The following is a 27,100-nucleotide window of genomic DNA, read 5'->3' as shown; positions in this document are numbered from 1 at the left end:
CAACCCCTCGACAAATCCTCCTTAGGAATTCGACAGGAGGCTCAAATATTGGGTGAAAAGTCAATATAGGTTAACATATGGGGATGCTTGTCACACAAGTTAAGAAAATAAAATTTTCTTTAAAACAGGTATCATCGCTGTTACAACCATAAAAGTGGCAGATGGTTCGTCTACCCTTGCAAAGAAAAGAAAACGTATCCCCACATAAGGGAGATTATTCATAAAGCCCTCATCTGTCGACTTGAGGACAAGCAGAATATGAGGAGGAGAAGAGAACTTAAGGAAGATGATCCCAGGAGAACTAGCAGAAACCTGGCACCTCAAGAAGCACCATCAATTCAAGTTTTGATGAAGGAGAAGATCTCCCGAATTTAGCTATGTAATATATGAAAGGTGTCTGATATATGGATGTGTCTGCTAAGGCAGATTACACTTTATATACAGTAATGTAAATATCAGTAGCTGAAAACAATGTATAATGTATCTTCAAGTGGTGAAAACTTTTATATTGATTATATATGACCTTATCCACATTGTTTATTGGCAGAATAGGCTGGTGTTTAAAAATATCTGAATGGGAGCATTATTGTTTGATGGGATATTATGTGCAGTTACAACAAAACAAAGAATGAAATCAAATGTATTCATTTATATATAAATTTTTGCCTGTAAGAAGTGTTTAGAAACAATTTCAGGCAAGCCTGGAGGGGATGAAACCAGTGTATTGTCCAAAAGCATCTGGATATTTGTCACATATCCGCCAAACACAGCAAAAGGGAATGACACGTCTCTGTCCAGACTCCAGTCTTCCATAGTATGAACTGCCTACAGGCAGCATGCCTTTTCGCGCTCATCAAGTCAACTTCATCGTCAAGTGCAAGACCATCCCGTCTGTAAATCCTGGCCAAGGCAGGTGCAGCCTCATCAAGGATTAGAACTTGAAAATCCTGAAAAATTATTCCAGTTTGTAATATGCTATTTTGAAAATGTAAAAAATATATTTTAAAAAAATAATAGGAACATGCATGCATTCAAGGTTTATTTTTTCTTTTACCAGAAATATCCATTGTAAAATAAATACAGATACAAAACTGCAGATTTTTTTATTTTGAGCGCTGAGTGTTCCATCGCAATCAGAACTGATATTAAGTGTATTTGGAGCATTTCTAGAAGTCAGAGACACCTGCATTGGGATCAAATAGAAATGGCTGATTGCCGATGAAGATAGAATCTTATCTTACTATCATCATCAGCTTAGATTTGTTTATCATAGTGAGGTACCCACATTGAAACCAGGTAATGAATAGAATCTAGGTGATGAGTATCAATTGTAAAAAGAAAACTCCTTATCATTTGCTTATACACGCATCTCTATTCGTTTTTGGATGACTTACGATTTTAAAATTTATTCACAGTGATTGCAAAGAAATAATCCAAGCATGTCTCATTTTGTAAGAAGTCTCGCTAAAATTCCTGAAACATTCTAAGTTAAATAAACTCTTAAGCATATCAAGAATAATGCATCAAGCAACAATGTGCATTATAAACAAAAGCAGCAGAGAGACTGAGCCCACCAACCTTAAAGTCAAATAGGACCATCTATCAAAAACCTTTCCGATAGAAGGTCTTATTTCGCAAAATAAACCCTTCCAGCCAGAAACTATGATGACTAAATCCTCTTTTCTGGCCGGAAGGGTTATTTCGACAGCGGCGAATAACTCGCTATCGAAAACAGTTTCTTCACCAGGGTGACGTCGACGAAACACTTTGTGGTGTAGTCCCTCTGCTGCTAATCATTTTAGGATTTTTAGTTAAAAAATGTATCTAACCCAACTCGGTATCGTGTCCGAGGATCATGTAAATTTATCGTCACAAACCCGTGTGGTTTTCGTTGAGCATGACTAAAGAAATTTTTAAATTTATTGATGTCCATGTCACCACTGCACCAAGTCTGATGAATATTTCTCAGCGTGTGTGCGTCAACTCCGTTAAACACTGCAAGAACGTTACAATTATCTCTGATCACTTTTGGAATTTGTGTATACCGTTGAGTCACATAAATGACATCAGTGTTTTTATGACGCCCACGGGAAAATATTCTCGCAGGGTTTGTTTGTTTATCCAGCATGACATCATCGTACACTACTAGATTATTAATTGATCCATCGATGTCATCAATGCTGGGTGCATCATTTATGTCAGTTATGAATTCAACTACGTTTTCGTCGGTTTCAGAAATGCTTGCTTTTCCAATGATTATTTTTGCACTCTCGTTAAAATCTTTTAGCACTTGATAACATCGCTGATCGTCCACAGACGGGGCAATCAAATATAATTTATCCCACTTCATCCACTTCATTATCAAATTCAACAACAGCTGTGTTTTACCCGACCCAGATGGACCTATGATAATCATTCGAACAGAATTTGGTAGCACTGAGTTATGCTTGAATGGCTCTCGTCGCTTTGTTGCGGAAAAGTCAGTGATTTCCATTAGATATATCATAAAATAATATGGATTTATGTTGTGTGAAATGCCGAGCACGTACCCCAACTACGGATACGACAACAATTACAACAAAAAATAATCGACAAGCGCTTACAGGCAAGTGTGAACGATGTGGCACAAAAAAATTTAGATTTATTTTAAAAAATGCGGAGGTGATATCGCAGCCAAGTTAACAGCGCTGCCAGGAGCTCCGTGGGCTAAATACCCAGGAGAAAAACATCTTCCAGGATATAATTACTGTGGTCCAGGAACCCGACTTGATATCAGACTTGATGTTCAGGATCAACCCAAACCAGGTGAGTATCCGATAAACTCTATCGATGCAGCGTGCAATGCTCATGATGTAGCTTACCGAAGCAAGGATTTGCAACAGCGCCATCTCGCGGACGTGAAATTAATTCATGCGTTAAATGCCATCCCTGATAAATCTTTCAAAGAAAGGTTAGCGTCCTGGTTGATAAAAACTGCAGTGAAGGGTAAATTAGCGTTAGGTACTGGTATATAATGGAGTCGATTTATTATTCCCCAAACGGATACTGGAGAGGTAACGCAGCAATTAGTAAACTCGCTGAAGCAGCAAAAGTTACGGCGGTTACTGCCAAAAATTGGTTATCCCGACAGGCAATATGGCAAATTTATCTACCGCGCCCTAAACAAATTCACTTTGAGCATTTCGTTGTTAGTGTGCCAAATGAGGTTCATCAAGCTGATATATTATTTCTGCCACATGATACTATCCGAAGACGGACATACAAGTACGCGTTAACAATAGTTGATGTTGCCAGTAGATACAAAGATGCGGAACCGTTAACGATTAAAACAGCATCTGAGGTTGCTTCTGCGTTTGAAAGAATTTATCGGCGAGGACCTGGACCACAAGGTCGTCTACGATGGCCGCATCTGCTACAAGTTGATCCTGGCAAAGAATTCCAAGGTGCGGTATCATCGTTGATGAAACAACATAACGTCACCATACGACGAGGACACACTGAAATTCACCGTGATCAGGCAATTGTTGAGCGATTCAATCGAACACTTGCTGAGCGGTTATTTGGATATCAATACGCGAAGGAATTCATTCAAGATACGAGATCGCGCGAATGGGTTGCAAGATTACCAAGTGTGATAACTGCGCTAAATAATGAAATAACTCGAACAACCAACATGAAACCTTCCATCGCGATCACGAAAAAAATTATACCCGTACGACGTGATTCTTCAGCGCAGCCGATACTGGGTAATGTTACTGTAAGATATTTATATGAACCAGGCGAACTTGAAGGTGGTAAACGAAGAGCGACTGATCCCATCTGGAGTGTTACCACACATAGCATATCCACCGTGACAAGATCCACTGGCAGACCAGCAATCTACAGGTTGGATTCAACTGCTCCTCAACGCGGATTCACCCGTGAGCAACTTCAGGTAATTCCCGAGGACACACAATTGCCGCCAAAATCACTGAAGTGACTTAACTAGCGCTGGCACCCCGACGTCGATTACATTCAAGACAGGTCAACATGACATTATCACGTGTATGACCGCGACTGTTATCTTTTCTGTCTACGGTAAATTGTCTTGAATTTTTATTCGAATACTGCCATAGCATTATACAATTACAGCTCGCGCAGTGATTATTCTGCTGTTGTTTCAGCGCAACGACGAAGTCAACATCAAGATCAAAATCGCGATTTTTTTTGTCACTCTGTTTGTAACCGGCGAGTTTTTTTCTTATTACATCACCATCGGTGATGCTGTTGTTTTCATCGCTATCAGCGTTTGATTTAAAATCCGAAGGATTTTCCAAGACAATTCTTCGCAGTTGAGATATTCTTCTGACTCTGGACACCGCCAAGTAGACTAAGTTTGACCATTCGATTCGATCATCAATGATCCAGACAGTTGTATCAGAGATAGTCAGTCCTTGAGAACAATGAATTGTCATTGCGTATCCTAGCGTCCACGGGGATTTATTCATCGCTAGTGCATCCTCAACAGCATCGATGTCAACTAGCACAATATCATTCAATACTAAATTCTGTTTCTCTGTCCCTGACGCAGTCAGGCGCCCTGGAATATCAACATCTATATTTTGTAACCGCGTATCAGTTGGTCTATAACATAACGGCGTTGGCAGCATTGGAAACTTTTTTTGTTGTAACCGAAATAGCTGTTGTTGAAGTGTGTCTCTGACTATCTTTCTACTTGCCACTATCAAATCGTCTGGTTTCCACACGCGTAAAAAGTCACTCATCGAAGTTTCAGGAATCATCTCGCGCATGATTTCACATTGAATTGTATTCGGTTGTAGCCTGATTAGTGTTTCAAATTCTTTCAGCGTTGCATCAAGTGCTCGGTAATCATCAGACACTTCTTCGTGATAATCAACAAAATTCCTCAGCCAATCATGCGGAGATGCGCCGACAAACGGAGGTGGTTGACCGTGATCGCCGCACATAATCACTGCGGTATTTTTCGTTAGCAGCCAATCAAGAAATGTTTTTAACGTTTCCAGCGGCACCGTACATATCTCATCCCAAATTATTATATCATTGATATATTTTGTTCCCATTCGATCTGGCGTCCACGTACCGCCGCTGTATTTGAAAAAGCTGTGATAAGTACAAGAATTGACTCCTCGCTGTTTCATCTCTCTGGCAAGTCTGTGTGTAGGTGTTAGCACAATCATATCTGAATTCCGAAATAATTCAATCGCTCGAGTTGTTTTACCAGACCCGCCCGGCCCGTTCAAATAAACAGTTTTATGTCTGGTGATTGGATCATCCACAGACGGTGTGGAAGATATTTCTGGCATTGTTGATTTATAATAATCGTCCTCGATTGCAACATCAGCGGATTCACAATACTCGTGCAACATCTCGGCTTTTATTCTCCACGAACCCCATTCATCTCCGCCGCAGAATTTCATTATATCGGTCAGTGATTCTGAATATTTCTTGTCGATGTAAAATGAATCCCTGGCAACTCTGACTGCCATACCAGTATGGTAATGGCCAGGAAATCGATTTACCATTGATAACAAATTTATAGAAACATAAGCCAGCATTGAAGATCTCAAATGTGTGTATTGAGGCGATTCTCCGTCGATATAACTTACAATTGTGCCCAACTTTTTCCAGTCGGACAATAACACATCCTCCCTATTACAAAATATGTCTCTGGCAACCGCGTCGGCGATTATAAAATCCAATTCAGCTTCATCGATAATCAACCGCGAGTGATGCATTTTATGATCAAATGCTGCACCCTGAGTAAATTTACCGATTATTCTTCGTCCAAGATCTTTCGATGTGATTTCACTGTTTTTGAGTTTGATCTTGAGAAGTTTAGGAGCCTCACTGACGGGGTATTTGGACACTCTCGTGCATACTCTCCGATAACTTCCTCGAGGGTAACACGTTCTGGTGTTGGTAACCAAACTGATGTCTGCGGTCGATAACATATGATTGCTTCGCTGACAGTCAACGATACCAGTATGCCGCTGTCAAGCATGTATTGCAATAACACTATTGGTACCCAGCGCTTTTCGACGAAGAGTCTGCCGAACCAAACATAACAGCACGGATGAAGTCCCGTGGCGAATTCAAACGAAGTCACACGAGCAAATCCTGTCAGGTCAGCGTCGGGTAAAACGCCGTTTACGGCGACTCGTGTCATCGAGTTCGTGGGGTGTCCAAACCGCGCAAAGTATTCGCGGCACTCGCCGTTCCCGAGAAAGCTTCCTGGGTAGCAGGCAATCATATCCACGGAAATCATGTCCCGGTAGTCATACCGGGTATTCCACAACCCGCCATGACCATACTCGACACAACTTAATTGTATATCCGAAAGAAACTGACTTCGGGTTGGTCTCCACGAATTTCTTTCTCTGGTGGCGTGAGCGGCAACACTTGGAACTGTAAAACAATTAACCAATAATTGCTCATCGCTAGCATCTCTCATATACGTTTTTGCGAGTTTTTTCATTTGTTGGTGCAACGATTCTGTTCTGTATAATTCTCCGTTGGGTCTCACAAATTGATCATAGTCGCCATCTTCGGAGCTCCTAAATAACCACACCGACACAGGGTCGGTTTTACTCAGCGCGTAAATAACCTCGTATATGTTTCCACGATAAAACTTGACAACACGGTCTCGTGGAAATATTGTAACCGCATCAGTCCACGCGTGCGAATTATGATCAATAATTTCAATCGGTGTTCCTGACTTTTTATAATGCTTCGAACTGTATAATATTTTCCCGGTTAGTGTTTTTACTGTTATTGAGTATTTTAATTTACTTGATAGCGCAGCAACATCATTCATTGTTGCCCCGGTATTCTTAACCGATTCACCCCAGGCTGTTATTTTTTCACGTCGCAGGTCGGTTAAACCGTTTCCTCGTTTTGTGTTTTTAAAATGTTCCATTACTCGCTCGGCTACACAATTCAGCGTAGAAACGCTTGCGTTTCCAGAAATGCGAGCATTTCCAGAAACGCTTGCGTTTCCAAATCGCATCGGAGCGAGTTTATCAATTTTTGGTTTTTTTACAGGATATATTCCATAAATGACTGCGGTTACAGGATACGCTCGAGCGTAATATGGTATATCAATCCCGGTCAGCATTCCTGGTTTACAATTGCTGCTTAACAGAGCGGTCTTTCCGTTAGCAAGAACAGGGTCGAGTTTGTCACGGATAATCCACGTATCGTCGTCGACGTTGACAATAAATTTTATTCTGAAAAAATATTTCTTGTCGCGTTGATGAATATAATCAATAATTGTTTTTGCTCGGGCATCAGTCATTGTAGCATCGATAATGTCCTCGTCGCGGATAATTTTAAATGTCGACCATACATGAGATGCGCCGTCGTCGCGGAATTCTTTCTTACCCTCGTTGATAATATCGAACAGATCAGTTAGATGCCGTCGTCGTGGATTCGGGTTTAGCCTGTCAAGATCGAATCTCCCAGCGCCAACTGCGGTTAGCCTAGAAAACTCCTCCATTGTTATATTTAAGACAAATATTTAAATAAGAAAATATTATATATACAATGAACACCTGCAGATGGTTAAAAGTTGGATCTGTAACAGTCTGTGGTAAGCCCTGTAGGGAGGAATTCTGCGGTGAACATATACAGAGCATCAAACGAGGAAGCACAGGACCTATTCGTTGCCTGCGATGTGGCATTGGTGTCAGGGGTAAAACACAATTATGTGCGGGGTGTTGGGGGAAACGATACCGGGAACTCAAGCGATATTACAATAAAAAAAATAACGGAGACGCGCTAAAATCCGAGAGTGATTATATAACTAGGTTTTCAGACAAATTATAAATTAGACAAATATATTATTATATAAATGAGCCAAGAATATGTCTCACATCCCACAATCAAGAATTATGAAGCATCACGACAGGGAATAGTTAGAAATAGCAAGTTGAAAAAACCAGTTGGTGTTGTTAGTAATGCTGGTTATTTAATGTTCACTGCTGGAAAGAAACGTTATCTTAATCACAAGTTTGTGTTCGAGTGTTTCCGCGGAGAGATCAAAAAATGTCTTGTAATTGATCATATTGATGGAGATAAACTTAATAATAATTTATCCAATTTGACAGCTGTGACGCAGAGCGAAAATTGCAAGGCTGGTAATACTGGGGGGAAGAGAGAGTCTAGGGCAGTTGTATCCATAAACTTAAATACAAAAGAAGAAATAATATTTCGCTCAATGACCTCAGCTGGCAAGTATTTCGGTATTTGTGCACCCTCAGTACGAAAAGTCGCAGAAAAAATATATAAATCCGCGTTGGCAAAAAGTATAATGATCAGAAAATTATATTTCGTTATCACGATGATTTTCCTAACGGAGATAACTCCGTTAGGCATATCTCATGCAATTAGTCCCCTCCCCTTGTGCAATAGGTAAATTTATCGAGCGCAGTATTACAGGTACGAGCAGACGATTTTCTGCACAAGGAAGTAAATAACCCCCCTTGTTTTTCCCCTTGACGCTATCAAGGTGACAGCGCAAGAATGATTTTATCTTCCGGATTTTATCAGGTAAACGTGTATTTATCTTTTTTTTTCACAGACAATATCGCTATTTTATTACACTTGTTCGGGTTTATGGTTCATCTGTAGTTTCCACACGATAATATTTAAGAATATACGTTTTAAACAAATCACGCTGAGCTATTTCTGGACTTTCAAGTATCAGTCGGTTTATATACAATATCGTCCTAATACTATATTGGGGTTTCGAAACCCAACGAAGTTGCACACGTACTCCGTTATCGCCCCGTTTCGGGGTAACCTTTTACCCGGAAACAGGATTGATTTCAGGGGTACGTGTGCAACTTGTTGGATGTAGAATTATAACCCCGCATTGTGTTTGTACCGTCCTAGGATAAGTTATGTGTTTGTGCCGTCTTAGGATAAGTTATATGTTTGTACCGTCCTAAGATAAGTTATATATACAATTGTAAAATACAACTGCTGTAAATAGCTTCTACTGCTGTAAATACAACTGCTGCTGTAAATAGCTTCTACTGTAAATACTATATGTTTGTGCCGTCCCTATGTGTTATGTGTTATCCCCATATGAGCCTTGCTAGCATATCAAATGGTAAGCTAGGAGGTTCACAAATGGGGAATGTCTCGTCGTTTCGCAAACACACCCTCTGAGCCTTCTAGACTGTTATTTGGCAGTTTAGGGGCTCAATCGGGGGTAAGTGTTTCCGCCCCCTCCTGAGTTTGGTAGGATGTCATAAGACACCCTAGAGACTCAAAGGAGATGTGATGTTGTTTTATTTTAAATATTTAAAAATATATATAAATATGAATCAAGAAAATATCAATAATGTGATTGATGCTATTCAAAAATTAGAAAAACAAGGATTTAAAATATTACTAAATGTTGAAACTATTCTGTCAGATTTTGAATCATTATACGAAGCTAAACGCGTAGGGCGTTATATTCTTCCTGCTCAATATCGATTCATAAAGATGATCCAAAATAATTTGTATAAATCGCTAGCCAGCGTAGTGGAGTCACAGATAAATGAATTTGTTCCACTGTCACGTGCAATCGAAAAGATCAGGCTGGCACTGGCAGCCGAGTACGAAACTAAAAAGATAATTAACAATCGGGTCCGGAAATTAAAGCATTGTATGTCCGCTGACAGCGTCAAGGATGAAAATCCAGAGAATTTAGAAAGCAATGATAGCTTTGTCACCGATGACGAAGTCATCCTTGACGAAGTCAACGGGAAGTAAAAATACCTTACCTTGACTTCGTTAGATGCCTTGATAAAATCAAGGAAGTGAAATCGGGTACCCTTGATAAAATCAAGGAAGTGAAATCGAAAGTAAAAAAAAGTAATATTTTTTTTTACTGTGTAAATTATGCAACTGTCCGATTTCGTTGGTTTTCATAGCAAAATACCGTTATGAAATCGGGAAAATGGTCAGTGAAAAATCTTCGATTTTCAAAAATATATATAAAGTAAAATATTTTTGAAATTCTTCGAATTTCAGGATGGAAATGTCTTTGACATTTTTAAAAATCCTTTGGATTTTCACTGCAGGATCTTATCGAGATGATCCCGTGAAATGCACGAGTGAGCAACATTGAAGATTTGGTCTGCATCACAAGTAATCATCGTGATATTGTTTTCGCGGAGTTGCTTCAGCTGAAAATCTGTCAGTAAAAAGTCATCATTGCCGTGTTTATCGATGATTATTTTAACAACGCCCGGGGAATGATTTCCGGTAAATATTTTTCGGATGAATTCTTCAAGCGCACGCTTGTCAACGATGGAACATTTCACGTGTTGATACATACTATTATTTTCGCGTTCATTTAATATAATTCATTGTGACAGTGCTGTCGCTGATGATGATGCCGTTAGCGTTTCCCACAGTGCTATCATCGTCATCGTTGTCACTGTCAATAAAATCACTGTCAGAATCACTCTGTGATTCACAAAAACTTTGTGTTTCATCATCTTCATCACTGACAACAAAATCACTGTCAGAGACATCCTCGTCATCATCATACTGTTGGTAATTCGAAGACTTTTTGGACATTATTATGATATGAGATTATTAATTGAAACTCCTTGAAAAATACTTTGTATTTTTACGATGGAAATCGTTTCTGAAATTCTTCGAATTTCCATTGAAAGTCCATAGGACGAAAATCCTTGAAAAAATCGAAGATTTTTCAGGATTTCACCAGCAGATTAATACTAACAGTCTCCCCACGCAGGTCCAACAGTCTATGTTGCTGGTCAGTGACTTTAAAATTTATCCTTGTCAGCGTCTGATTCAAACACCGCAACGATACTGGATTAATTGGCTCTTGCACAATCAAAAATCCAGGCGGTTGTGTCGGAGTAAACGAATACAGTATAAACCCTTGCTGGGCTTGATTCGATGTTGTCGTGTCCGCGACGACATCAGTGATTGCTACGATGCCCGGAGAAATATGCCGGCCATCGCTCGCTGTGGAATTATTGTGTGCTAAGATAACGGGTTCTGGTAGTATTCGTTTGTGTTGTGCAAGTATGTCATCGAAGTATTCATCGACGATATCAGTGACGAATTTTCGCAAGATGACCGGGGAAACATATCCTGGTAATTTAAAATTCGGCAGTTCAGCTTCGGTCAGCGAGTACTTATCCAAAAATTGTTGTTTAATGATGGAGCTACTGTCGGTTACTACCTGAATCATTCGTTGGTTAATATATTCCATATCTGCGGCAATCTGATTTAATATTTCGATTTGCTTAATAATTTCTCCACGTGAACCTGTTACATCGGAAATGTGTTCTTGGAAGCGTTGCCGTAGATGCGCTAGTTGCGCGCGGTGCTCCACATTAATAGTTTTAAAAAATTCAGTAATTTCGCTCAGATAAACACGAAATCCTAATCCTCCCACCCCCGTTGAATATGTTGCACGAGTAAAAGTCAACACAATATCGCCGCCGTCACTAAGAGGCGGGATCCACCTATCCACCGTTGCACCTTTTATATCATCCAGACGCGGCCTATAACCGGGTGTAATTCCGTGATATGACTTCGCGTCAGTGATATAATCGGATTTTTCTGGTGCAACGGGTGGTGTCGGTGGTGCCGGTGGTGATTTCGAGGCCATCCTAATACTGTTCTGATTGAACTGTTATAGATATCAACGGCGTAACCCGGCGTTGAGATTTCGATGATCGTGAACAGCGTTGGCTCGTGTGCAGTGATTGATATTTTTGCTTCTTTTCCGGTGATACGTTTTATTTGACGCTGTATTTCTTTGTTGATTTCTTCGATCTGATAACTCCCAGTGGGTAACGCAATGACGTTCCAATCTGGGGTTCCATCAGCGTTATTCTGATACGAAAAAACAAATGAGTTATTTGGCAACTGTCCGTGAAATGATGTCGACCTGATATTGTGCCAACTGTGATATACTCGTAATTGTGCCAACGCGATTTCGGTGACCGGAATTGCAGTTGGAAAATTAATGCTGAACTCTGCTTGCGTCGAGGACACTGATATCATTGTGGTCCTTGTCGGAGTTGTATTCGCGGCTATGTCGAGCAACGCTTGGCGCTGAATTATTTCCATCGTTATTGTTATTGTTGGTTTTCAAATGAAAACCGTTTGCGGTTTCTACCCCCCGCTCATAGTCGTTATATATACCGGACATCAGCGTGAATTCAGAATCTGATATGTTGTTGTCGTCTACACTGGATGATATCAACGAGGACAATTTCGAGTAGGCGCTGTTGGCCGCGTTGGCTAGTTGCTGATACTCGTGTAATTTTGTTATCGCACACGAGGATATTTTTTTTTGGCGATGATGTTGGCGACTCCCGCAATTGTCGTTGAGGCCGAAATCGCGATGGGGATAGCGATTGCAGCAGTTACTGGTGTCAGCGCAGACAATAGCACACCAGTGGATGCAACTACCGCGGATACCGAGTACACTGTTATGTCCAGCACGGTCACACGGCGTTTGTATTTTTTTATTTTTGTTGCGCATCTGTCAATGGTGTTTTTCAACGTTGATTGCCATTCGCGTACCTGATCATACTGGTATTGCTGAGCGCTTAATGACTCTGTCATTGATGACGTTGTCATCGGTGTTGTCGTTGATGCTGATTTCATTATTCAATTACGCGATAACCAATTGAGGCGTTTCTGCGACGAATTCCAAACACCACCAGTAGGATGTTGCGGTTAATTTCTTGTCTGCGGCTTCAAGTATAAATATTTCTTCGGTTCCGCTGTTTAGTATTATAGTTACAACCCCGGAATACTTATCGGTGGAATGTCTCCGGGGAAACGTTGTGAAGATTTCAAACTTAGCGGCTGAAAACACAGACAACCTCTACACGCCAGTGACCATTGCTGTGTATTTGATAGTATTATTTTGTCGGGACCATGTTGCGAATCCCGATGATACCGTGTATACGATGTTGGTGATATGCCCGGGAGTAACTGTAACGGGGACTTTAATCAAACTGGTTTTGTTAACGATCTCAGGAATACCTGATACGATATCCTGCTGTGTTTGTTTGATCGTGTCAATGTTGGTTTTGATTTCAGAAAGCTTCATATCGACGACCAAAGGAGCCCCAAAGAACGTATCCACGGTCTCGTCGGTTTTTTGATAATTTCTGCGAAATCTTGCAAACGCGCCCACGTGAACATCATACTCTGCCCGCAACGTGGCTAGTTTACCGTCAACGGTGTCTACGTATTGTTTGTTTGCGGCATCTTCGGGACCTTCCGGATTTTTTAGAACGGTTATTTTGTTGCCGTTCATGCTTAGTTCACCTGTCATTGTATCACCGGTCTTCGCTACGCGCGTCGCTGCGACTCTTCGTGCATCATCTCGCAGCATCGCAATTGATATCGACGAATCTCTGATTCTGCCGCTGTCAGTAAATACAACGATGTTGTCCGTGACAGCTCCAATAATCCTGCGAATTATGTCATTCCACTTAATGTTACTGGTTCTTAGTTTGCTGTGCCTGTCCTGAAAAATAACAACCTCATCTGGGTCTATCCCGGTTAGATTTAAAAGATCATCAATTTCATCTTTGGTCGCATACTTCGATAAATCGATATCTTTTTTTTCTTCCTTGGTTCTGCTTGATCTTCCGTAAATATCAACCATTATCTGTTATGGGGGTGTTTAAATTTGGAGATGATTTTTCAACGTGTATTCATGCACGACTTTATGAGGAGGAATCGCTGGATGTTTTGTTATCGCGGCGAGAACATTCAAAACCTCTTGACCACATATCGGAGGATCGGTTAGTGTTTGTGTTGGTAACGTTGACTGCCAAACTGGAATTGAAAATCCTTGGACGTACCTAAGAAATTCAACTGGCGGTGCTAGCCCGTACGAATCGAAATAGATAATTCCACGCGGATCGATCGCGTAAGCAACCCAATGAGTCCCAGGGCCTTCCTTGTTGTCAAGATTAATAATTCCTGTTTCTGGATTATTCGGTCGTGCTGGCAATTCATCTCGCATAAATACACCTTTGAAGGATTTTATGCGTAATTGTTTAGCAGCATTAAGTAAATCAAAATTAGAAGCTGGAAGCTTCAATGCTGGAAGTGTTTTCAAAACCTTTTTGGGTACCATGACGCCGGAGTTCCCGGTAGTCTTAGACCCGCTCCGTATTGTTCCACTGGAAGTTTTAAACGATTGGGCTGAGGCATAGTTGTCTTTCGGGGGCGTCTTGTTGGTTTTTGTGTTCCTGTTTGTCTTTTTTTAGACTTTCCTTGTGTAAAATTCCCTTTCCGGTTACTTTCTTTAGTGCCATTCCAGCAGCGGTTCCAACTGCTCCTAACGCGGCCGCCTTTGCCGCGGCGGTTGCTGATGGTGCTAACGCGGCGGCAATTATTGGAAGAAATGGAAGTATTCCGCCGGTCTTTTTGACCATATCTTTGACCGCGGCCGGAGAGAGATCAATTCGAACTCCAGTCGTGCCCTGCTTCGCGCTGTTGAAATGTTTTAGCTGAGTTTTAGTCAGCGACAGCTTGTTGGGACCGCCCGCTAGCTGATCGTGCTTTAACGTCATTGATGTCCCACATGTGCTCGCATTTTTCGATTGTAATTTCTTCACCTGACCAGGAGACAGTGACACATTAACGTAACTGTATAACATTTTATTTAATACGATATTGATCTAATTGTTTACAAGTGGAAACCTAAAAGGTTTTGGAGCACCTACAGGTTTTCTACTGGGGCATCGATGACTCTCATTCGTCCGCCAACACCCTCAAGCAACATTGATTTATCAGAGAGTATAACAGCAATTGCTCTAAAACCAGCGGGACCTGCAAGTACGACTGGAGGTCCGGCTGCATCAACTGCTGCAGGTGGGAAATGGCCCACGTCAGCCTTGAAGTGTATATCAACGACAGATTGTTTGGTTAAATCCATATGTTCCAGAGAAAAGTAATAAATCGGATACTGCGTTGTGAAATCCAACTGAGATATCTGTAGACCGGTATCAATATTTTGATCACGTCCCATAAATGTCAGCAGACGGTGATACGCACGTGCAACCTTATTGTCGTTAAAATCTATACGTATATCCTCGGACGGTTCTTGATGTCCGTTTACCCGCAACGAAACCTCTCTGACCTGAAGTTTGTCAAATGCCATAGGATTTCTTGTTTGATCGTGTAATCTCTTATATTCTTGGAATGCAACGAAAATATGTCGTGGAGCTGATACTCCCTGCTGTGATGATATATGCCACGTAAATTGCCCGGCTCCCGAACCCACAATTGAATCTGTTGTTGTTGTCAACCACGATATTAATGATTTACCACCAGAGTCCATGAAGGAGAGTAGCCGTTGCTCTTCAGTGATCGATGGGGACATCACTGGCATCCACAACGCAAGCTTGGATAATACTACTTTACCATGAAGTGCTCTAGTTGCGTCAACATCAGCGCCCCCCCCCCCCCCCCGTGCCAGATAGCATCATTGCTATCACCCTTTCTGACAAGTACAACAGTATGATTGGCTCCAAAAATAACCTTTCGGACACCTCTGCAGAATCCAAAGATGTGAGACAGCGGAATTGCACATGAAAATCTTTTAGGATCACCTGATAACATTGATTTGCGCGCTGAAAACCCCAGATTGTAATTAGGGTTGGGAAATGATAAATCTTCTATGTCGGCAGGAGCAGGAGGACCAGCACGGTCTTTTGGTCGTCTTAAAATATGGGGTCTATGATCCGGATAATCAGAATTATCCTTAGCGAACATCATGGTCGGACCGGCTGATCTGGTGTAATCATCTGAGTATCTTGCCAATCCGATAATTGTTGTGGCAACGTCGACGTTATCCTGAATTGTTTCAATTTCTCTCCCGTCAATGCTATATGAAGCACTTTTGAACAGCGCCATGATGCCGTTGTTAACAAAACCAACTTGGTCATTTGCTCCATAGTTTGTGTTATCGAGTTTTAAAATACTACCTTCGACTTTAAGAAACGCTTCCGACGGCAGAAAATATCTGCTTGTATCCTGAACTCGTAATTCAATTCGGCTCGGCTGATTGGGTGCTGTTGCTTCGTAAGAATAATACTGATAATCACGCACAGATTCATCTTTAAGCGTTGGTGCATCCATGTCGAACGCTGGATCAGATACACGTTTGAACATTATATAAAATTATCGTCGTCTAAAACGAAGACCACTTCCTGATATCAGGCTCGTATTTATTTGTTCGGGTATTTGGTTTACTAGCTCCGCAAGTTTTTGATTTGCGGATTGATTTATTACTTTACTGACATCCGCGGGCATAAGTTCAGTGCTCGGCAATTTTACTGGCGGTGGTTTAACCGCTTTTGGTCTACGTGCTAACCGTAACAGTCTGTCCTTGATTGACGTGAATGCTTTACCCACAAGATTAACAATTGCTCCAGGGGCTTTATCCTTAACAACATCAACCGCTTTCATCGACAGTTGTTTCGCAATCGGTAACGCCTTAGGGGCTATCCTTGAAAACAAACCCGTAACAACATCACCGAGACCATCTCCGTAGGTTGCTCTGTAGACCTGTAATCGTGAATTCACTACTCTGACTGGGCTGGGTCGAGTATCGTGTATGATCATTTTATTTAATTGTTGTTTTCTCTAACTAAAATTATTAGTCGCTGTAATAACCATCTGCGAGTTCGTTAACAAGTTCACGGTAGATGCCGATATCCATGATACCACGCTGAAATAGTCGTTGACAGATATCTGCGGCTTCATTAATTATTTCCGGAGAGTTATTTCCGGCACGTTTTCCTCCGATGAGCACTTCTAACCGAGATACATCATCGACGATATTATTAGGACAAGCAATAAAACCAGACCCGGTTTTAGGTTCAAGCATCCCCAGTTCTTCAAGAACATCCCCCTTCGGAAGATCAGAGTAAGACGGCGCTGGTTTCTCTTTTTTAGGTCTTCCCTTTCGTTTAGGTGGTTCAGGTGGCGGTGATTGATCTCTCTCTGCGGTAACTTTCTTTTGCACTTCCTTCGCTTGCATTTTCGCGATTTTTTTTTTCTTCCTTTATTTTTTTTGCTTGATATCTCAGTTCTTTATTATACCCAATTATTCCTGTTTTTATAAAAGTATAGGTATCATCATTTGGAGGTATTCGGGGGAGATCTCGATTTATTTTATACACATAATCCCTCCACTCAGCTTGAGACATGCCCTTGGCAGATTCTGGTTTTTGAAATTCATGTCTGCGACGATAATTTTCGACGATCCAAACAGAAAACTGCCGAAGTTCCTCTACATCAGTCAGTGGAATATTTCTTATTTCGTCGATACCATCTTCGGTAAATTTTTAATAAATGTTTCCTTGACAGTTACAAGTGGACCTACTGCACCTGGATCAGCTGCGGCTGCTACTTGTTGTTCACTAAGTTGTTTTATTGCTTGAAGCAAACCCTGCTCTGGTTTTCCACCCTCAATTTCAGCCTCTTCAGGAGTTCTTCCTTTGATCGCAGTTAAAATCTTTCCAGTAACTGCAGTGATAGGTTTAAATAATTCCCCTGTGGTCGTTGCGAAACCTTCCTTTACTTGCTGTCGTTGTTGTAATTTTTCTCTGACACTATCTCGCACAGGAATAAATTTTTTGATTGCTTCTAGTCGCTCTCGAGCTAGTCTAGCAGAATGTGCTTCTCCGATGTTGGCCATTATTGTTTACGTGAATTTTTAATTCACAACAGAAATCCTAAAATGATTAGCAGCAGAGGGACTACACCACAAAGTGTTTCGTCGACGTCACCCTGGTGAAGAAACTGTTTTCGATAGCGAGTTATTCGCCGCTGTCGAAATAACCCTTCCGGCCAGAAAAGAGGATTTAGTCATCATAGTTTCTGGCTGGAAGGGTTTATTTTGCGAAATAAGACCTTCTGTCGGAAAGGTTTTTGATAGATGGTCCTATTTGACTTTAAGGTTGGTGGGCTCAGTCTCTCTGCTGCTACAAACGTTTATATATTCATTACCGGCAAAAGTGATATACAGTGCTGTCTCTCACAACACATCTTTTCCAGGTCTATGGGCATCTCCCTGCATTTTCCACACACACCAATCTGGCAATCCTGTGACGGGGGATTGGTGATAACCACTACACTGCCTTGATCCTGGCTCCAAAACATTAAAGACAGGGCTTGGGTGGAACTGTAACATCTGTATGAAAAGTTCCCTCAGCCGGTCTGGCTCCACATTTGCTATGATCTCCTGGAATCGGTTTCAAAGATTAAGCATACTGAATCCCCATTTGTATGTGGTACAACAAGCTTGAAAGCTAAAATCATGATACCATGGACATTTCAACAACATGTATTTACGTAAGGTATCAATCTTTGCAAGTACAACTTGGAAATAGAAGTGACTGCACATGTTGTATTGTAAGAGTAACTACCAAAGTTTTAATTATGTGTATACATGGATGCAGTATTTGATTTTATCAGTACAAAGTGCAAGTTACATATTCGTAGTCAGTTGTTGCACATATCATGTATAGTGAAAGAGGTTTTCTGTAATGTAGCCCACATACCTGTCAAGTTTTTCACACCTTTTGTGATATATATATTTTGTACATAAAATTAACATGCTCAACAAATACATAAAAGTTGTTGAAAGAATCTAAAACAGTTTCAAAACTGTCATTACATCAAGAAAATGTGTTATTTAAGAAATCATTTACAGTATTCACCCAAAACTGCATGGAAATCAGAGAGGGCAATCAAAATTCGTACCCAAAAGGTTATATCAAATATGAAATAAAAATTCTGGTTTCTTGCAAGCCTTCATGTCATTCTAAACTCTGGGCAAATAAAACATTCTTGCATTCTTAAGTTTTTATGTTAATAATGATAGTGCATACATAATATTATTTTGATATATATTGGCAGGCATCATATTGAAAACAGAAGAATTAAAGCTTAGTCATTATTTTACAAGGAATAATTAGATATATGAATTTTCACATGTCTAAATATTTTTTAGAAAACTGCAACATAGTCAGATCTAATCTCTGAAGATCTCATAGACGTTTTGTCATCATTTTGACTTTTTAAAAATACAAATTATAAATGTATTACTTAAATTGGAAAAGGGGCAGGTTAAACTTGACAGTATCAAATATTTGTTGTGTATACCATTAGTATAGATCATTTCTACCAATATATATGAAATGATTTTAGCTAGTTTATATTTTGATTATCACAGGAATTTAAAATTGTACCACAAGCATTTATTTACTTCACTTATGTATTTTGCTACGTATGGTCACTTTAACTCCTAAACAGATAGCCCTATATCAGTAAGTGACTACCATAGACAAAATAGATGACATGTATTATATAAGGCGGCCATATAAATGAGGTAGCCTCTGTATTTTCAATGGTATCTGTGCGTGGGTTTTCCTTATCAAATGATATTGGGGTGGGGTGGTGAGTAGCAACAAAACGTAAAGTAGTTTAAACATACATTGTTTGGTAAAATAATCAGTCAATAGAAGTATGCATTTTCTAAGTTGTGCAAAACACTTCTCACTTATTTCACTCCAGACCAAGGCAGCCACGAGGGACAATACCACCCTATAAAATCTGGTCAACTGCGTGTGGAACTTCAGTTTACAGAACCTCTACCCCAGACGGTGAACGTCATCATGTATGCCGAATTCGATAGCACCCTAGAAATCAACAGTTTGAGAGAAGTCATTTTAGACTATTAGAAGCCACAGAAGACCGTTATCCCTCTTTACATAGGTCATTATGGTTATCTTTACTCTTTAACTAGGAAACTTAGTGTACATCAATGGCCCAATGACTTCCAACAGTGGAAATCTCAATTTAATACACAATGTTGTCAACCTTGTCCAAAATAGATAGTTAGTTGAAAAAATGTTTGTTTTTTGATTGAATGGTTAATTTGTAAAATAAAATGTTAATTGTTAGTTGTGAGTTATTTGAATAACAAATGTTGTGTTTTGAAGAAAAAATGCGTTTGTCGTTTGTTTTGCTATGGGTTTCATGAACCATCCTCTTTGAATTCTCTCTATCCCTCACATCACACTAATTTAGTGATCCGACTCGAAACCGTGTATGGATGTTTTCCTTCACGTCCGCGATTTTAAAATAAAAGTGGAGTAGTCTTCAGTCTGACCATCCATTGTCGACTCATCCTCCTACGAAGATGTGCTTAAGATTAGCCAAGCTGAACGAAGCCTCTGTCAATTTGCATCGTGTCAGGCAAAGCCTGATACAGAAACCTGAAGAGATAGAGAATGTCAGAATGTTAAAAGTCACTGAAGACCTGATAGAAGAGCTCTTCAGAGAGGAAATAAACAAGGAAAAAGAAGAATGGACGGAGAAGTACAGACTTCAGAAACAGCAGAGACAACAGATAGAGCAGCAGCAACAGCAACAGCAGCAGGAACCTGACAGACGCTTTGTCGACTGCCGTGTCGACACCCAAGAGTTCTTCTCTTTCCGAAGAAGCAGACCCTATCATGTGAGAAAATCTGCCATCAGAGGAGACCACAATCTTAGATCCTAAAAGATTGCCATCACTTCGTTCACACAAAAGACAGCCAATTTCAGGGCTGCGCCATCCTCTCGAAAAGAAATAAGCATTTTATTGCCTATGATATGTTAGTCAGTTAGAAAAAATAGAATTGCGTCAATACGCACATGATTTCTTTATCTTGGTTAGAAAGTGTGACTCTAAGTCCTTCGTGTCCGTCACTTGACAAAAAGATTTAAAATATTGCTTGTCAGTATAAAAAAGTGAGTGAGTGTTTCTTTTAGGTCCGCGCTTTTTTGGTGATCATATGGGTAATGTCAGATTTGGGTATTAGGGGATGTTTTTTTACTTCACGTCCGTGCTTCGGTAATATATACGGATCACTGGCTTTCATTGCCAACGAGACAAGACTGAAAATGAGCAGCAGACTAACAAAACCGTTGGAGCTCCAGATGCGTCTTCAATAGGCAAGGATATTATTGGACGTGCTGGCTATGGGGCAATAGCAAAGGAAGCCAGGATAGAGGAAGAGGAGGAGAAGAGGAAAAAGAAAGAAGAGGAGGAAAAGAGAAGATATATCCTACCTCACGTCATGATGAGAAAAAGTTGTGAGGTGAAGCCTATGGTGAGGGAACATCAACAGCCAGTAGCTGCACCACAGTCACAGCCACAACGTACATAGGAGGCAAGGAGATCAATTCATCCTCGAATGACACACGTAAGAGAGAGGGAACAACAGCAACAAGTGTTCACAATCACTCAAACGGAGGAGTGGGATAGTGAAGCCACTCAACCCCCGTCTGCTCTTCCAACCACTCGAGTGAATTGGAACAATGATTGGAGTCGTCGTTGTGTCTGTGGTGCCAGACCCAGAAGGTTCAACCATTTGCCATGTGCATCTGGAGTTCCAGAAAAACAGCCCTTTTCAGGGCTAACCAAAGTTCTAGAAAATAAACACTATTCAATTAGCCAATCGTATGAGTGTGGAGTATTGCGATTATAAACACTCACTCCTTTAATAATGTGGCTGTGTGTGTGTATGTGTGCGCGCCCGCGCTTGTATGAGCTCATGTACGTTTGTGTGGATAGTAGATTGTCAGGGCTTGTAAGCACTCATGTACATTTGTGTGGATAGTAGATTATGGGTTCTGGAAGCGCTCACATACGTTTATATGGATAGTAGAGTGTGTGGTTTATTAACCTTCCCTTCTGTGTGTATCGCATGTTTGGGGGTGTTTTTTGCTTCTGCGCTTGTGTGGATAATATATTTGAGTTTCAGTTTGCTGCTTCACGTGTGTGGATAGCATAGTTTGGGTTTGATTTGGCTTCTTCGTGTGTGTGGATAGTATAATTGGCGTTTGATTGTGCCTGATCGCGTGTGTGGATAGTATATTATGGGTTTAATTTTCTTCTTCTCGTGTGTGGATAGTATATTTTGGGGTTTGATTTGGCTTCTCCACGTGTGTGGATAGTAGATTGTTTGGGTTTGATTTGTCTTCTATAAGTGTGTGGATAGTAACTTGTGGTTATGCTTTCAGCTTCTTCGCGTATGTGCATAGTTTAATTTGGGTTTGAATTGGCTGCTCCGCATGTTTGGATAGTAGATTGTTTGTTTTTGATTTGGCTTGTGTTTATGTCTTTAGCTTCTTCGCGTGTGTAGATAGCATAAATTTGGTTTGTTTTTCTCCTTCCATATATTTTGGTTAGTTATGTGTCTCCTCACCTTTGTGTAGATAGTAGATAATATGAGAGGAGAAAAATAGGGGATGATTTCCTTCACGTCCGTGCTTTAGGTATAAAAATTCAAGCGTCCGTCGGTCGCGAAATTCTATGGAATAACGAAAATAAGATGGTAGTGTCGGCTTTATTCAATAATTTAAGAAATAGTTTCTTTTGTATGGTAGATGGTGAATTAGCTGTTCAAAGAATTGAAAGAGAATGGATGCTAAGAAACAGTCTTGACTATGTAAACCAACTGAAATTAGCCACGGAGATGATTGGGGGAATAATAGTGAAGATGTTAAGAATATTAATTAATCTCCTCTATGTCAGAGTGGGGACGATAAAAGAGGCTATGGATAAGGTTAGAGAAGTCAGATGTTATTTGGTAGATATCGAGCAATGGTCAGACTGGCCATTTGTCAAAAGGGGACGTGTACAGCTCAAGAAAGCGGAAGAACTCATGAGAGAGGTGTTAACAGAAGAAGTGACGAAGATCAAAGAAAGTTGGTCAAAGGAGAGAAAAGAAAGAGAAAAAATAAAGAAAAAGAAAGAGTTTGAGAGGCTCAACAATAACTGGATCAAAATCCAGAACAAGTTTAGAGCATTGGGCCACCCTGACTGTATGCCTGAGTCCGAAAAGAAGAAAGGAATAGTGGGAAAGGTCAGGAGATGGCTGAAGAAATGGTGGAAATAGAAGAAGAAGCTAAAGGTCCTATTCAGGTCCCCTCATGAGCCTCAAAAAGAAATGACTTTCCTGCCTGAATTTTTTTTCTCATGTTGTATCAGTGTTTGCCTCTTGTCTGTTGTCTGTGTTATATCAATATCCCATGTTAATTTCCCTTGACGCTATACTTCCATGTTAAATTCCCTTTGGGGCTAGAGTCGCCCACGACCTTTTCCCATGTTAAATTCTCCTTGAGGCTAGAGTGCCGGAACCCTGTTTGTAATGGCAAGTCCCATTGAGGTTAGGATACCCCACATAACTAATCACGCACAAACGAAGAGGAACAATGTTTGAGCGGAATTTTGCTTTGGATACTGTTGCAGTTGGGTGCTGTAGAAATCTCACAGAAAAGGTCGAATGGGATCATTCGCTAGACAGAATGCTTTCGTTGTTTTGAATTTTCCTGTAATGATGTAGATTGCTTATATTTTGTTTTATGTCTTCATTGTTAACTGATCAATGTGGCCTTGCGAAAATTGCAGTTTATTTTTCATTATCAGCTTATTTCGGTCTGCAATAATCAGTCACCCAAACCCCAGTTTATTCACCGTTTTCAAACATGATTATGATTTTGATGTGCCCTAAGCTCGCTACTGAAAAAGAACTTAGTATCATATTTGATCAACAATTTATTTTTTCCTGAAAATGTGTAAGTTTTTTCGTATAGAGCAAAAGGTACAGGGTAAAAATGGGTATCATGTAATATCCAATGCAATATGTCACGTAAGTTCATTGACAGAAATTGTGATTGATTCATCTGAAATCTGAACATTCAGAAGTACAACACTCGATGCCAAATGTTCTATTGGTTGGGGTTCTCTCTTTTCAATTGTAAATATATTCACCATAGTCTTATCTATATGCATATAGTCTACCTGCCAGTGAGAAAGAGCAGCTTGAGAAGAAAAAGAAAAGTGATATAGTCAAAATATTGAAATAAAGGTTGTAATTAGATACAAATTGAGTTTGAGAGTTTGGTGACTAAATAGAGGTAACTCCTTCTCTTATCTCTTAATGGGTCTCTTTATCAAGCGATCTTGGATGTATAATGAATCAATGCGGTCAAACAAAGAGAGATCAGACTCTGCTGCGACAGGGAATACGGAAGGTTCCACAAACGAAAACCTCTATTGTGGTCTAATACGAGAGCGTAGTACTGCTAGATCGGTCGTCTGTCGCATTCAGCATAGAAAATACTATGCAGGGATACGTTTAAATGTATTTTTTCAGGGAAAGTTCAATCTATCAAATACAGATGCTGTGCGTCTTTAGTTCTCAACGAGGAATATGCATTTCCTTTCAGGTAAGTTACCCTGTAATTAAACTTGTTTAATGCGGAAAAAATACGATTATTGTTGGTGGACGTGCCAATAATAGGTTTTATAGAGATCAAATTGAGTTGCGCACAAAGCATGAAAGTCAAACTTTACATTTAACCGTCAGTATTTAATACACAGTTAGGTTCCCAAAATTATTCGGGAAATAGCCCTGTCGGAAACTGCCTCAAAGCTTTTTACGATGACGTTGAACATCCTAGCGGCAAATTCGCAGTTTTAAAAGCCGTCGAAAGTACCACCGTTAAAAGCATATACTATATTAAAAGAATGTATGTAGGTAGCTAATATGCGAAATACACTGACGGATCAATTGCTCATTTCTAATGTTATAGAATGGTTATACTCCTTGTCTAGCTTGAATGCGTAATTTCATTTAATGAAATAGGCACACAAACGTTGTCGAGTTTTTTAAATACTTGTCCTGATGTACTTGAAAAGTAATCGTGTTAGGAATCACTTTGGAGATAGCACAAAGAACACAGGGCGAAGAATATAACAACCTGTAAAGTCATTGTATGATATCACTCAAGAAAGCAATGCAAGCATATGATCATAAATGGGCCAGTGGTGGATGAAATCATGTTACGTTCTGTGAAATTACCACAAAAGCAAATCAGTTAGATTACAGCTGTAGCGATTTAACATATCAATGGTATCCATAAGACTTTAATGAGGTATAAGAATGGAAGTACAACACCGAAGAAGCGGAGCACCGCACACCAATATGATCAATTCTCTAAAGACATTACCAGGGTCATTGAACAAAAAGCCATACCAGTAGTGAAGTGGGACGATATAGCCTCAATGGGAAAATACATTACAGACACCCACCCACCCCGGACGATATAGCCTTAAGATTTATAGCCTCAATGGGAATCAGCATTACAGACCCACTGGGACGATATAGCCTCAAGACATTTAAGTATACCCTGGGACTCTATAGCCTCAAGGGGAATTGAACATGGGAATAAATCATGGGACTGTATAGCCTCAAGGGGAATTGAACATGGGAATATTGGATATGTTTACGAACAAGGAGTTTGTATAGCGTCTGACGTCACGATAGGGGAGATTGGTAACAATGTAGCAACTAGGAAAGGTCACGTCACAGCACTGAGCAAAGAGCGGAGTGAACAGAGAGAACACAGACAAGAGACAAACACTGATACAACATTTTTTTTTAAAAATGTGGGGGGGTTAGGCAAGAAAGTCATTTCTTCTCGAGGCAAATTAGGGGCCCTGAAAAGGACCTTTGGCTTCTTCTGCTTCTTCTTCTTCTACATTCTCCATTTCTTCATCCATCTCCTAAATTTTCCCAATATTCCTTTCTTCTTTTGTTCCGACTCTGGAATCCAGTCAGGATGACCTTATCGCTCTAAATTTCTATTAGACTTTAATCCAGTTGTTGTTCAGTCTCTCAAATGCTTCTTTTTTCTTTCTGTTATCTTGTTCTTTCCTATCTTTTGCCCATGTGTCTTTAATGCTCTTGACTTCTTCTTCCAGGACCTTTTTCATAATTTCTTTGGCTTTATTGAGTTGGTCCCGTCCCCTTTTAACAAAAGCCCACTCTGTCAAATTGAAGATATCACCCAAAAGGACACATGACTTTGATAACAATTTCAAGAGACTGCTTCAATGTTCCGACTCTTACATATTCAGGCTGGATGAAACCTCTCAGCTTCTTTACCTCTTCTTCTATCATCCCTTCTATGTTCTCCCTGGCTATTTTCAGGTTGTTCGCAAAGTCCAAGATGCCTGGAAACTTCTATTCTCTTTCAAGTCTTTCCACTACATACTATGCCTCTATCATCCAATACCAACTCTCCTTGAAATTGTTAAATAAGTCTGATACTGCTGCCATCTTCGTTTCCTTTATTCCGTAGAATGGCGCGAATGACGGACGCTTTCACATTTATTTCTAAAACACGGATGTGAAGGAAAACATCCCCTACTTTTCTCTTTTCTTATTATCTACTATCCACACAAAAGTAACGAGACAAAAAACTAACCCAAAATCTACTATCTACACACGCGAAGAAATAAAATCACACCCAAATTATGCTATCCACACAAACGAAGAAGCAAAATCATAACCATAGTCTACTATCCACACACGCGAAGAAGCAGAAACATAACCATAATTTACTATTCACACACGCGGAGAAGCAAAAACAAACCCAAAAATCTACTATCCACACACGCGAAGAAGCAAAAACATAACCATAATATACTATCCACAAAGGCGGATAAGAAAAACCAAACCCCAAAATCTACTATCCACTCACGTGGAGAAGCAAATGATAACCACTAATCTACTACCTGTACACGAGGAGAAGCCAAACAAATAACCAAAATATACTATTCACACACAGGAAGAAACCAAATTAAACCCAAAATATACTAGCCACACACGCGAAGAAACCAAAATTCCACACATGCGAATAAGCAAAGTCAAACCCAAAATCTACTATCCACACACGCGAAGAAGCAATATTAAACCCAAAATCTACTATCCACACACGGGAAGAAGTCTAAACAAACATAAATCTACTATCTATACACGCGAAGATGAAAAGAAATAACCATAGTATACTATCCACACTCGGGAAGGTTAAAAAGCCATGCTCTCTACTATCTAAACAAACGTACGTGAGCGCTTACAAAACGCAATAATCTACCATCCACACATACGTACGTGAGCGCTTACAAACACAAACACACACATACACACACACACAATCA

The 27,100-nt window shown here is 40.2% G+C and overlaps 1 pseudogene; it reads right to left on the bottom strand.

Moving 5' to 3' along the window:
* Nucleotides 1–26,060, bottom strand: LOC149799456 (P2X purinoceptor 7-like; annotated as a pseudogene).
* Nucleotides 26,061–27,100: the final 1,040 nt, after the last annotated feature.

The sequence above is a fragment of the Sinohyriopsis cumingii genome, chromosome 5 (assembly GCF_028554795.1).
Source record: "Sinohyriopsis cumingii isolate HCF-2022 chromosome 5, ASM2855479v2, whole genome shotgun sequence".
Taxonomy (NCBI): domain Eukaryota; kingdom Metazoa; phylum Mollusca; class Bivalvia; order Unionida; family Unionidae; genus Sinohyriopsis; species Sinohyriopsis cumingii.
This window is presented reverse-complemented; position numbering and strand designations above follow the sequence as displayed.